At 41.7% G+C, this 9,406-nt stretch overlaps 1 long non-coding RNA gene across 1 annotated transcript; it reads right to left on the bottom strand.

Annotated features, from left to right (window-relative positions):
• Positions 1–2,804: 2,804 nt before the first annotated feature.
• Positions 2,805–6,392, bottom strand: LOC148155533 (uncharacterized). Its single transcript, XR_015765207.1, has 3 exons — positions 4,468–6,392; positions 3,789–3,881; positions 2,805–2,921 (listed from the first exon to the last, which is right to left on the bottom strand). It is a non-coding gene; the product is annotated as an uncharacterized LOC148155533 (long non-coding RNA).
• Positions 6,393–9,406: the final 3,014 nt, after the last annotated feature.

The raw sequence follows: 9,406 nt of genomic DNA, 5'->3' as shown, positions 1-9,406 counted from the left end.
ATCAATCAATCAATCAATCAATCACGACTTGATGAAGCCAATAGGACCACATCATCCGTGCCTAGAAATTCTGTCCATGAAAGTATGAACAGAATTGGTGACAAAAGGCAGCCTTGGCGGAGTTCAATTCTCACCAGAAACGAGCCCGACTTACTGTCGGCAATGTGGACCAGACTCTGACACTGGTCATACAGGGACCTGACAGCCCGTATCAAAGGGCCCGGTACCCCATACTCCCGGAGAACCCCCCACAGGGAGACGGTCGAACCCCTTCTCCAAGTCCACAAAACACATGTAGACTGGTTGGGCGAACTCCCATGCACCCTCCAGGACCCTGCTGAGGGTGTAGAGCTGGTCCAGTGTTCCACGACCAGGACGAAAACCACACTGCTCTTCCTGAATCCGAGGTTCGACTATCTGACGGACCCTCCTCTCCAGGACCCCTGAACAGGGAGGCTTAAGAGTGTGACCCACCCTGTAATTGGAGCACACCCTCTGGTCCCTCTTTTTGAACAGGGGGACCACCACCCCAGTCTGCCAATCCAGGGGAACTGCCCCCGATGTCCATGCGATATTGCAGAGTCGCGTGAGCCAACACAACCCTACAACATCCAGAGCCTTAAGGAACTCCGGGCGGATCTCATCCACCCCCGGGGCCCTGCCACCGGGGAGCTTTTTGACCACCTTGGTGACCTCGTCCACAGAGATTGGAGAGCCCAACCCAAAGTCCCCAGGCTCAGCTTCCTCAACAGAAGGCATGTTGGTGGGATTGAGGAGGTCTTTGAAGTATTCCGCCCACAGGCCCACAATGTCCCGAGTTGAGGTCAGCAGCACACCATCCCCACTATAAACAGTGTTGGTCTGCACTGCTTCCCCCTCCTGAGCCGCTGGATGGTGGACCAGAATCCGTACGGAAGTCTTTCTCCATGGCCTCTCCAAACTCCTCCCACGCCCAAGTTTTTGCCTCAGTGACCACCTGAGCCGCATGCCGCTTTGCCCGCTGGTACCCATTGGCTGCTTCTGGAATCCCACAGGCCAAAAAGGCCCGATAGGACTCCTTCTTCAGCTTGACAGCATCCCTCACCGAAGGTGTCCACCAACGGGTTCGAGGGTTACCGCCGCGACAGGCACCAACAACCTTGTGGCCACAGCTCTGATAAGCCACCTCGGTAATGGGGGCACCCCACCACCGGAGCCAACTCACCACCTGGTAGTGGTCAGTGGACAGCTCCGCACCTCTCTTCACCCGAGTGTCCAAGACATACGGCCGCAGATCCGATGAAACGATGACAAAATCGATCATCGAACTGCGGCCTAGGGTGTCCTGGTGCCAAGTGCACATATGGACACCCTTATGCCTGAACACGGTGTTCGTGATGAACAATCCGTGACGAGCACAGAAGTCCAACAACAGAACACCATTCGAGTTCAGATCGGGGGGGACGTTCCTCCCAACCACGCCCCTCCAGGTCTCACTGTCATTGCCCACATGAGCATCCCCTAGTAGAACAAGGGAGTCCCCAGGAGGGGCACTCTCCAGTACCCCCTCTAAAGACTCCAAGAAGGATGGGTAATCTGAACTGCTATTTGGCCCGTAAGCACAGACAACAGTCAGAACCCGTCCCCCCACCCGTAGGAGGAGGGAGGCTACCCTCTCGTTCACCAGGGTAAACCCCAACATATAGGCGTCAAGATGGGGGCCAACAAGTATGCCCACTCCTCCCTGGCACCTCTCACCGTGGGCAACTCCAGAGTGGAAGTACGTCCAGCCCCTCTCAAGGAGACTGGTTCCAGAACCAGAGCCATGAGTCGAGGTGAGGCCGACTATTTCTAGCCGGAACCTCTCAGCCTTGCACACTAGCTCCGGTTACTTCCCCACCAGAGAGGTGATGTTCCACTTCCCAAGAGCCAGCTTCTGCAGCCGAGGATCAGACTCCCAGGGTCCCCTCCCTCGGCTGCTGCCCATAACACACACACTGAAAAAAATAACTCTTTGGATTAACATAAAAAAATCATGGAAAGATTTTCCACCTGATTACTTTGCTTTATTTCAGCACTATGTAATTTTGTTACTCCGATTTAAAGGAAATGTGTTGGCTCAACTTAATTTATTAAGGTTATTCCAATTTAAAGCAAATGTGTTGGCTCAACTTAATTTATTAAGGTTATTCCAATTTAAAGGAAATGTGTTGGTTCAACTTAATTTATTAAGGTTATTCCAATTTAAAGCAAATGTGTTGGTTCAACTTAATTTTTGTGGTTGATTCAACTTATTTACTTTAGTTGGACCCAATGTAATTTAATAGAACCAGACCAACTAATTTTACAGTGATACCTTCACACTACTTAATTAAGTTGATCCAACTCATGAAAATTAAGTTAGCTGAACAAACATGCTTCATGCTGAAAGAAAGCTATATAATCGTGTGGAAAATCTTTCCATGATCGAATTATGTTAATTCAAAGACATTTTCTTAAGTGCTATTAAATTAAGTGTTTTAAGACCACACTGAAAGAAGAAAGAACACTCAACAATGAGAAAAAGTACAACATAAACTGTATTTTCAAAATTGTTATCCATTTTCTTTTTACACAGCACAAAAAACAGCTGAGTTGAAAGTTGAAATAAACAACAAAAGGTCAGTTTTTTTTTCCAGAAAAAAACTGGGCTGTGTTTAGCATAGATCAAATTCTTAACAACATAAAAAGTGTCAGTAAATTTGCTCAACTTTGCGAACTGTAACAGTTAAAATTTAGTTTTCGACTGCGGTCTTTGGAAAAACATGTAAAGATAGATTGCCCAAGTTGTTCATCACTTCCACTCCGTCCAGGAGAATCCCAACATCCTCAATGGCATCGCCAGGCTCTGCACTCTCCGGTCGAATAACAGATTCCACAGACGGTCTCGGCCATTTGTGCACCTTGATGATGGGAACATGGGTGGGGTATTGGGGGGGAGAGATTTCACATCTCATTAAATAAAAAAATAACTTTACACTTATTTGGCTGACTCAACAACAGCTAAGGTCCATCAAAGATCTGTCTGTGTTAATTGTGAGTCCAGTGGTAAGATTTTCCATTTAGAAAAGGTACCATATTTTCTACATTTTCACAAAAATCGTCTTATAATCCGGTACACCTTGTGGTGCGGAAAATACGGTATATTGTCTCATATGGAAAAACATGAAGAGAAGGGATGAATCCCAAATAGGCCCCATATTCCATGGCCTGTTCTCCTCAATTGAAATGACAGTCTGAGGATCCACCACACAGACTGTCATTCTAAACCAGTCCTACTTATGTGCAAGTACAAAGCCCTGACTCTGTACACAAACCAAACATCTTATACATGAAGAACCTGTCTTATTTCCTGGATGGAGGAAATGTCATGACTATGTGTGGTAGTTATTTCCAAATAGATCAGTACTAACATCTTAGGTAAAGTTACTTAATATTTTTGTCTGCATATGAAACAATGCTGTTAGAAAAAAAGACTAAATAAAACAGGCCAAAGATCTTTTTGTGGAGTTTAACGCACCTAAAAATCCTCATTTTAAACCCACTTAACAATAACTGTAATTATATCAATCTTACTAATGATTATCCTTTTCTGTGGGAGAAATCTAAAAGCATCTCAAAAGTCAAATTAAAATTGAATGTACCCAAGTGAAAAAAAGAAGAGTTTTAATGATCTTCTCTTACTTTAAATTTGTTGGTAATTCACAGGAAGTCCAATTAACTCCAACTATAATCACCTCTTTTGTGGACACAAAGATAAATTAACATACCATGTACTCTTTCTCCAGCTCCTTTGGATCTTCATCCAGGTATGCACACAGGCCTTTTAGGATCCACTCTCGTCTGACTTCAGCCGTGTTTTCCTAAATATGCAGATCAGAAAACAATGAGAACAACCGCCAAAATCCAGCAGTATACTATAGGGTCACACACTTGAAAACTTAAATTCAAATGAAGTCACAACGAAAGTGATCAGTGGCTTGCAGCCTATTTGAAAGATCTTTAAAATTGTTATTCTCCTTTCATTATGCCATGACTAAAATTAAGTTTAACATTTTATTTAAGCTTCTAACTGAAGCTGTCACCTAAGAAATATTTATGTCTGAAACAAGGGTACAGTATAGGGGGATATACTGTGAAAAATCTATTTCCTCTGCCTTCTCCCAGTGCTAGAAACAACCAGTCAGTGGCAGGAGAGTTTTAGTGCTGTCAATCCCAATCTCATGTTGCTGCTCATCCTTCTTCCCCCTTGCTCTGTACTATTCTGTAGCTAGCATAGGGCTGATAGCAGCTCATATCTACTAGACAGAGAGAGACAACACTCCTTACAGTTCCACATCCCCACGCAAATAAAGACAAATAAAACTGACTTGCCAAATACAAGTTCAGCTGAACCCTTATGATCGCTCTAACACTAGATTCAGTCATTTTAGATCTGGCAAAACTTACCATTAGCCACTACAATCTAAAACTTGATGGCCGATGACCCCCTTCACCAGTGCTTATGTAGGTGGATAACAGGCAGGTGATGTTCTGAAAGAGATCAGATTTTCAAACATTAAAATATGTAATTCACCGTGAGCAGAGTTGTATCTGAACATTCAAACTTTTAGTACAAGTCTCTTGAATGGATCATGAATCAATCAATCAAATTTTATTTGTACAGCACATTTCAGCAGAAAGGCATTTCAAAGGGCTTTACATAATTAAAAACAGAAACACAGAGTCATGCAACATTTAATAAACAGTGAAACAGATAAAAAGTAAAGCCAAAAACATTAAAAACATTGAAGACATTAAAACCGCACTAAGCCTAATTTAGCTATAAGCAACTCTAAACAGGTGGGTTTTAAGTTGAGATTTAAAGGCACCCAGTGTTTCAGCTGTTCTGAAACTGAATATAACCACTGGGCACATGAAAGCATGTATGTGCAGAACAGTGGTGACTTGAACATGGTAGAAAGCAATAAAAATATAAAACATAAAAATCTAAACAAAAACCTCAACATTTCAAAATTAAACCGATAAACTTAAAAATTGTTTTTGAACTACAATTATTTGGGGAAAAACAAGTACAATAACAAAATACATCTTTAGAGCAGAGGAATATATGTATTTAAAAAAAAGGAAAGCTCAAGTCTGTTCATGGACTAATAGGAATAATGGACAATCCTCTGAGTGTTTCAGCCAGAAAAAAATACTAGAAATCCATAGTTAGCAGGTGGACATTTATGTGGACATTGCAAGCACATTTAAAGCTCTAACAGCAAAGGTCTCAGCAGGTTCCTCTGACTCAAATTTAATACTTTTTATTATTAATAAATTAAGAATCTATATTACGATAGAAAGCCACAAAAGTGTGTGTGCATCCAATGTCCACTCTGCATTTACCTACATAATAACAGTACTGAAATTAAATAATAATAAAAAAAAAAACATTTAAATAGACTTATGTTTGGCCCCAGTGTTTAAAATCCACTAAACCTCAGACTTCAGAGTTTGTATGGCACCAGATGCTGAATTTACATCAGTCCAACTTTTTCCCAGGGAGTTTTAACAACCTGAGGAGGAGCAAAACTGTGACATTTATGGGGTCCGTTTTTTGTCTTGACAGCAGCTTTGTGACCCTTACACTGCTTCATGTGATGTTAGCATGATTTGAGTACATCAATTACATAGAAACGTGACCGAACATAGAAAAAAATGTTTTTTTTAAAAAGTCTGATGATTTTAATTTGTATCTTTTTATTTCGATTTTTATTTTGATTTAGACGGATGAAAATAGACTGAATCTTACCTTTTTCAAATTAAGCAGATCCAAATCAGGAATCTTCCCGCTTCTCTTGAAAGAACAGTTTGAAGTTTTCCCAGACACAAGATCTCGCGTGATCTTCCATAATTTCGCTAGCATCTCGCGTGATCTTCCGTAATCTCGCCAGTGTCTCGCGTGATCTCCGGGTCTCGCTAGACCCTCTTCGGCGGGAGATTAGTCTGACTAAATTGAATCACGTTGTCTCAACTTGAATACATTTTATTAACGCTAGGTTGTTGAATTTTATGTTTATTTGACGTGATTTTGTCATATTTGCCTTTGAAACATAAAATAATTCTGTTAAACATGTTATTTTTTATAAATGCAATAACCACTTCAATTCAGTTGTGCTTTGACACAAGCATGGAGCAAGCAGGAAATGGTGCAAATGTTAGAAAAACGCTGATTAATTACCAGCTAACCATCACTTCATGTGATGTTAACACATGTTAGCCACTGACATGAGTACATCAATTACATAGTGTGAAGGTATCACTGTTAAATAAGTTGGTTTCAACTAAATTTGCATTCATCTTAATCAAGTAAAGTCAATTATTTGGTCCAAAACATTGCAAATTATTTGGTCTGGTTCTATTAAATTACATTGGGTCCAACTAAAGTAAATAAGTTGAATCAACCACAAAAGTTAAGTTGAGCCAACACATTTGCTTTAAATTGGAATAACCTTAATAAATTAAGTTGAGCCAACACATTTGCTTTAAATTGGAGTAACAGAATTACATAGTGCTGAAATAAAGCAAAGTAATCAGGTGGAAAATCTTTCCATGATTTTTTTTATGTTAATCCAAAGAGTTATTTCTTTCAGTGTACATAGCAACACTGATATGTGCACAATCCTGCCAGGAAAATTTAGTATTCTCTAAACTGCAGCTGGCGTTTTCCTGGCACGAAAAACAATCATCTCGCAGGGCCTCGTGTGATTTCCCATGATCTCGCGGGATCTGCCGTGATCTCGCTCGTCGCCTCCAGCACAAGATCAGTCTGACTATAATGAATCGTGTTATCTCAACATGATTCAATTTCATAAACGTTAAGTTGATGAATTTCTTGTTTGTTCAACATGATTTTATCACGTTTTTGTTTAAAACATGAAATTATTGTGTTAAAAGTACATGATATTCTTTTATTAATCTAATAACCCCCTAAGTTCATTTTTTTGAGTGCAGCACCCGACCCCTTTGGCCCCTCCGACAGGTGGTGAGCTCATTGGAAGGGGGACCTACGTCTCCTCTTCGGGCTGAGCCCGGCCGGGCTCCGAGGGTAAAAAGCCCGGCCACCAGGCGCTCGCCATCATGCCCCACCTCCAGGCCTCGCTCCAGAGGGGGGCCCCGGTGACCCGCATCCGGGCGAGGGAACGCCAGATCCAAAGTTGTTTTCCGTCATAAGGGGTCTTCAGGCTGCACTTTGTCTAATTCCTCACCTAGAACCTGTCTGCCGTGGGTGACCCTACCAGACAGCATAGCTCCTAGGATCATTGGGACACTCAAACCCCTCCACCACAATAAGGTGGCAGCCCAAGAAGAGGAGAATAAAGTTGTACAAGAATAAATCTTAAATAATGAGGGCGTGTACACCTTTGCAAGTATCTTCAGGATATGGGATAGTTTTAAACATACATATTGCCGATGTTTGGCATTTCTGTTTATAGAACATGCAGATATCTCCGTCTGTCTAAGGTTATAAATTGATGTAATTCCTGGAACTTTTCACCTGAGTCCGATTAGAGATTGCTAATATAATTTGAAGTTTGGGCATGGAACAGCTCAAGATAAGAATAAATGACACTACTTAGCATTCAAAAGACCAATACCAGCAGACACAAAACACCTTTATCAGTGGTCCAGAGTGTGAAGGATTTTAATTGTGTTAAATTATTCTATCCTGACAAAATATTAGCATTTTAGATAAATTAGCAAACCCCAGCTTTTATCTCCATCTCTGGAAGTTAATATTTCAAACACGGCCCTGCGGTTCTGCATGGAGCATAAGAGAAGGTGTTTTATGTTTCACCCCGAGGGTTGTATAACAGGTTTATGATGTGAAGCTTTCTTTTCAGATGACCATCAGGCACTGGGAGTGTTCGAGGTCTTTAATCAAAATTTACTGGACTGTCCGAATATATGAGCAGTTTTATTGATGCATTAGCAAAAGGATGAATGTCTTTATTGAAACGCAGCCGAGGGATGATGGAGACCCGCACTCAAAGTTTTCAAAACAGATCGCTTTAGAGCCCGAGAAGCGCTCTGCATCATTTTCCTCAAGGGTTCTCTGGAGGAGAGCTAATCAGTCTGAGATTCTTTACGTGTTCCTACACACCAACTCTGCTTCTCTGCTATAGCCATCAAAATAATTTACACCCACCTCATTTCTGTAAGGAAGGAAAACAAGACGCTGGCGCTCTGAGGTGGAACACAGTTTTCAGTCCATCAGTCTAGTTTGAAACTTTTATATCTTCCTGTTTTCCCCCGGAGTGTAAATATAATAGACATAGTGACACATTTCTCTTGCTCACTCTTCAAAATGGGAAACACAAGAGAACATATCACTCAACTAGAGAAAAAGGTCTCTTTATATGTGAGAAAATGGCTAGAAGACAAAAGCTATCCATTAAACTTGCTCAATTCTACAGTTAGAATGATAATTAAATGGTTTAAAACCAATCAAACCCTGATAAACATTTCTAACACCAATTAGAGACCATCAAAGGGGCAAATTTAAAACACCTTGAACCAACAACTGTGACTTTCATTTAGATCCTTTTTGTCTTTGGAGGGCAAAACAAAATGGACATTAAAACAGTTCTGGAATCTGTTCTGCTGTTTTTCTTTGAAGGTTGTTTCTAAAGACCTTAATGAAGCTGGATGAGACAGGAAGCCTTCTTGCCAAGTCTCTCTCATCCCATCCAACTGGACATTCTGCACTTACATGATCCCGAATGATAAGATATAATTGAATGAACTCAAAACACGGCCAAGAAGCAGACCCCCCACCAGATCCACACAAGACCCCAAGCGCTTGCAGTAATGGCTTCGTTAACAGCCCGCTCTTCTGCTACATAATGACCCATGAAGAAACCCTCCTGCGAGCCAGTAGCTCAATGTATCCGCTCGCTTTTTGGCCTGCTCCCGAAAACGTGCTCTGACACTGACAGAGTGGGACAGGTGGTGGAGGCTGGAGCGGACGCCGAGGCTGATTGATAAACAGTCGCTCGCCGCTGCCGCATTCGACGGGCATCTGGCGCGCTCCAGCTGAGAACTAGATCCGCTGGGAGGGGTCGTCGGACATCTTGCAGGTCAAAACTGGACCAACCGAGCTGAAACTTGCTATCTGAAAGTTAATTTCACCTGCTGAGTGCTTGATTGGTCACTGTGTATGGTGAGTCCATGTGATTCAGCAGATTTCATCAGCCAGTCAATCCATCATGATATTACAAGACACAAATGCCTTGCTACCTTCCAAGCCATCATCAGACAGTAATACAGTTAAGATTAAATCTCAGTTGTTTCAAATTTACATGAAGTTGAAAGGTAGATTTAACTGTATAATGTCTGAAAA

The sequence above is a fragment of the Poecilia mexicana genome, unplaced genomic scaffold (assembly GCF_051168715.1).
Source record: "Poecilia mexicana isolate PSO_F unplaced genomic scaffold, ASM5116871v1 scaffold_14, whole genome shotgun sequence".
In the NCBI taxonomy this organism is placed as follows: Eukaryota; Metazoa; Chordata; class Actinopteri; order Cyprinodontiformes; family Poeciliidae; genus Poecilia; species Poecilia mexicana.
Note: the sequence above shows the minus strand (reverse complement) of the source record. Positions and strands in the feature narration are given on the sequence as shown.